We start from the raw sequence: 5,101 nt of genomic DNA on the forward strand, positions 1-5,101 counted from the left end.
AGATGGACAGGGATACAATGTAAAAGCTCATTTATTGTAGAGATATAAAAAAGGGCTATTTCATCAGGAGGATGAAGGTATGAAATTGTGTTACAAAAAGTCCTGTTTTTCTCCACTAGTAGTATTTCTCTGTTTTCCTAAGAGCACCTATGGTTGTTTATGTAGCCTATACTGTATCAAGTCATTTATCATACACGGATCGTCGGTCACGCGTCTGTAATACTGCTCTGCATCCTATAGAATGAACTTCTAGCGTGACAAATTTCATTTTGCATCGACATTGTGGGACATATTAAATTTATACATATTATTTTGACTATACTGAAAATCCACATATGGTTCTGTTAGTTAGGACAAACTTAGTCAATTGGATAAGCATAAGCACACACACACACACACACACACACACACACACACACACACACACACACACACACACACACACACACACACACACACACACACACACACACACACACACACACACACACACACACACACACACACACACACACACACACACACACACACACACACACACACACACTGGCAACACAGGCAGTATTGCAATGTCAGAAGAAGCCGTCTCCTTGTATTCTGTGCTCTTCATCTCTCTGGCATTATACCGCTCCTCCAGATGCTTCTTTTTCTTTCTTTTCTTTCTTTTAAAGGGGGGTCAGCTTACTACTGTGGGAAAGAATATTGGTTCCATCAATGTAATTGTCTGCATCATTTCCAATCCCCATGTATTTTTGGGGTAAAACAGTATATATATATATATATATATATCCATAAACGCATGCATACTTATACATATATATATATATATACACATACCTGTATAGACAGACATACTTTTTAAAAGAATATACCTTTATTATTATTCCCCGCAAACTCTACCGCCGACCCCTCCCCCAATTGGAGTACACTAATAAACACTTCTGCTTTTACCTTCAATTTATTGATCTTATACACATTTTACAGACACAGTCTATTTTACAATAGTTATATTTTGTTTGTTTTTAGTCCTTCCTCTATTTCTGATGTCCATCCATTTTGATTTATATTTGTAACTGTGCTATTTCACAAAAAGTTCTGAACCTATATACATTTTACAGACCCCGTATGTTTTACATGGTTTATCTTGTTATTAGTCCCACCCTTCAGCTCCACTCAACCCTCCCATCTATCTCTCAACACCATCCAGTCCCTTCAGCTCCATTCAACCCCTCCCATCTATCTCTCAACACCATCCAGTCCCACCCTTCAGCTCCATTCAACCCCTCCCATCTATCGCTCAACACCATCCAGTCCCTTCAGCTCCACTCAACCCCTCCCATCTATCTCTCAACACCATCCAGTCCTTCAGCTCCATTCAACCCCTCCCATCTATCTCTTAACACCATCCAGCCCCTTCAGCTCCACTCAACCCCTCCCATCTATCTCTCACCACCATCCAGTCCCACCCTTCAGCTCCACTCAACCCCTCCCATCTATCTCTCAACACCATCCAGTCCCTTCAGCTCCATTCAACCCCTCCCATCTATCTCTCAACACCATCCAGCCCCTGCAGCTCCATTCAACCCCTCCCATCTATCTCTTAACACCATCCAGTCCCACCCTTCAGCTCCATTCAACCCCTCCCATCTATCTCTCAACACCATCCAGCCCCTTCAGCTCCATTCAACCCCTCCCATCTATCTCTTAACACCATCCAGTCCCTTCAGCTCCATTCAACCCCTCCCATCTATCTCTTAACACCATCCAGTCCCTTCAGCTCCATTCAACCCCTCTCATCTATCTCTTAACACCATCCAGTCCCTTCAGCTCCATTCAACCCCTCCCATCTATCTCTTAACACCATCCAGTCCCTTCAGCTCCATTCAACCCCTCCCATCTATCTCTTAACACCATCCAGTCCCTTCAGCTCCATTCAACCCCTCCCATCTATCTCTTAACACCATCCAGTCCCTTCAGCTCCATTCAACCCCTCCCATCTATCTCTTAACACCATCCAGTCCCTGCAGCTCCATTCAACCCCTCCCATCTATCTCTCAACATCATCCAGTCCCTGCAGCTCCATTCAACCCCTCCCATCTATCTCTTAACACCATCCAGTCCCTGCAGCTCCATTCAACCCCTCCCATCTATCTCTCAACACCATCCAGTCCCTGCAGCTCCATTCAACCCCTCCCATCTATCTCTCAACACCATCCAGTCCCTTCAGCTCCATTCAACCCCTCCCATCTATCTCTTAACACCATCCAGTCCCTGCAGCTCCATTCAACCCCTCCCATCTATCTCTCAACACCATCCAGTCCCTTCAGCTCCATTCAACCCCTCCCATCTATCTCTCAACACCATCCAGTCCCTTCAGCTCCATTCAACCCCTCCCATCTATCTCTTAACACCATCCAGTCCCTTCAGCTCCATTCAACCCCTCCCATCTATCTCTTAACACCATCCAGTCCCTTCAGCTCCATTCAACCCCTCCCATCTATCTCTTAACACCATCCAGTCCCTGCAGCTCCATTCAACCCCTCCCATCTATCTCTTAACACCATCCAGTCCCTGCAGCTCCATTCAACCCCTCCCATCTATCTCTCAACATCATCCAGTCCCTGCAGCTCCATTCAACCCCTCCCATCTATCTCTTAACACCATCCAGTCCCTGCAGCTCCATTCAACCCCTCCCATCTATCTCTCAACACCATCCAGTCCCTGCAGCTCCATTCAACCCCTCCCATCTATCTCTCAACACCATCCAGTCCCTGCAGCTCCATTCAACCCCTCCCATCTATCTCTCAACATCATCCAGTCCCTTCAGCTCCATTCAACCCCTCCCATCTATCTCTCAACATCATCCAGTCCCTTCAGCTCCATTCAACCCCTCCCATCTATCTCTTAACATCATCCAGTCCCTGCAGCTCCATTCAACCCTCCCATCTATCTCTTAACACCATCCAGTCCCTGCAGCTCCATTCAACCCCTCCCATCTATCTCTCAACATCATCCAGTCCCTTCAGCTCCATTCAACCCCTCCCATCTATCTCTTAACACCATCCAGTCCCTGCAGCTCCATTCAACCCCTCCCATCTATCTCTTAACACCATCCAGTCCCTTCAGCTCCATTCAACCCCTCCCATCTATCTCTCAACATCATCCAGTCCCTGCAGCTCCATTCAACCCCTCCCATCTATCTCTCAACATCATCCAGTCCCTTCAGCTCCATTCAACCCCTCCCATCTATCTCTTAACACCATCCAGTCCCTTCAGCTCCATTCAACCCCTCCCATCTATCTCTTAACACCATCCAGCCCCTTCAGCTCCATTCAACCCCTCCCATCTATCTCTTAACATCATCCAGTCCCTGCAGCTCCATTCAACCCCTCCCATCTATCTCTTAACATCATCCAGTCCCTTCAGCTCCATTCAACCCCTCCCATCTATCTCTCAACATCATCCAGTCCCTTCAGCTCCATTCAACCCCTCCCATCTATCTCTCAACATCATCCAGTCCCTGCAGCTCCATTCAACCCCTCCCATCTATCTCTTAACATCATCCAGTCCCTTCAGCTCCATTCAACCCCTCCCATCTATAACATCATCCAGTCCCTTCAGCTCCATTCAACCCCTCCCATCTATCTCTAACACCATCCAGTCCCTTCAGCTCCATTCAACCCCTCCCATCTATAACATCATCCAGTCCCTTCAGCTCCATTCAACCCTCCCATCTATAACATCATCCAGTCCCTTCAGCTCCATTCAACCCCTCCCATCTATAACATCATCCAGTCCTTCAGCTCCATTCAACCCCTCCCCTATCTATAACATCATCCAGTCCCTTCAGCTCCATTCAACCCCTCCCATCTATCTCTCAACATCATCCAGTCCCTTCAGCTCCATTCAACCCCTCCCCATCTATAACATCATCCAGTCCCTTCAGCTCCATTCAACCCCTCCCATCTATCTATAACACCATCCAGTCCTTCAGCTCCATTCAACCCCTCCCATCTATCTATAACATCATCCAGTCCCTTCAGCTCCATTCAACCCCTCCATCTATCTATAACATCATCCAGTCCCTTCAGCTCCATTCAACCCCTCCCATCTATAACATCATCCAGTCCCTGCAGCTCCATTCAACCCCTCCCATCTATAACATCATCCAGTCCCTTCAGCTCCATTCAACCCCTCCCATCTATAACATCATCCAGTCCCTTCAGCTCCATTCAACCCCTCCCATCTATCTATAACATCATCCAGTCCCTTCAGCTCCATTCAACCCCTCCCATCTATAACATCATCCAGTCCTTCAGCTCCATTCAACCCCTCCCATCTATCTATAACATCATCCAGTCCTTCAGCTCCATTCAACCCCTCCCATCTATAACATCATCCAGTCCCTTCAGCTCCATTCAACCCCTCCCATCTATCTCTATAACACCATCCAGTCCCTTCAGCTCCATTCAACCCCTCCCATCTATAACATCATCCAGTCCCTTCAGCTCCATTCAACCCCTCCCATCTATAACATCATCCAGTCCCTTCAGCTCCATTCAACCCCTCCCATCTATAACATCATCCAGTCCCTTCAGCTCCATTCAACCCCTCCCATCTATAACATCATCCATTTTGGATTTTTGAAGCTGTGATGTGATGCTTCACAAACTAATTGAACCTTTCTATTCTCATCTTCTACAAATTTTTGCTAAAATAATTATTATATTATTGATTGATTGACTATGGCTTTTCAAATCACCCAGTATTGCTGTCTGTTGCAATTCTTCAGCCATTCCTGGACCTGTGACCAAAAACAAGCTACATATGGACAATACCAAAATAAATGATTGAATGACTCTGCCTCCTCACAGCAAAATCTGCAGAGCTGGGAAGATTGTATTCCCCATATAATTAACATTCGAATGGTTGCAAGAATTTTGTATAGTAATTTAAATTGAGAAATTTGAATCTTTTGAATCCGGTGTCGTTTTGCGTATCAATTCATAAACCATTCATGGAATCGGTACATCGAAAATCTCTTCCCAACTATTTTGCAATGAATATGGCACAGCTGTCTGTTTTTTGGTTCTTAAAATGA

Source organism: Oncorhynchus tshawytscha, linkage group LG16 (assembly GCF_018296145.1).
Source record: "Oncorhynchus tshawytscha isolate Ot180627B linkage group LG16, Otsh_v2.0, whole genome shotgun sequence".
Lineage (NCBI taxonomy): Eukaryota > Metazoa > Chordata > Actinopteri > Salmoniformes > Salmonidae > Oncorhynchus > Oncorhynchus tshawytscha.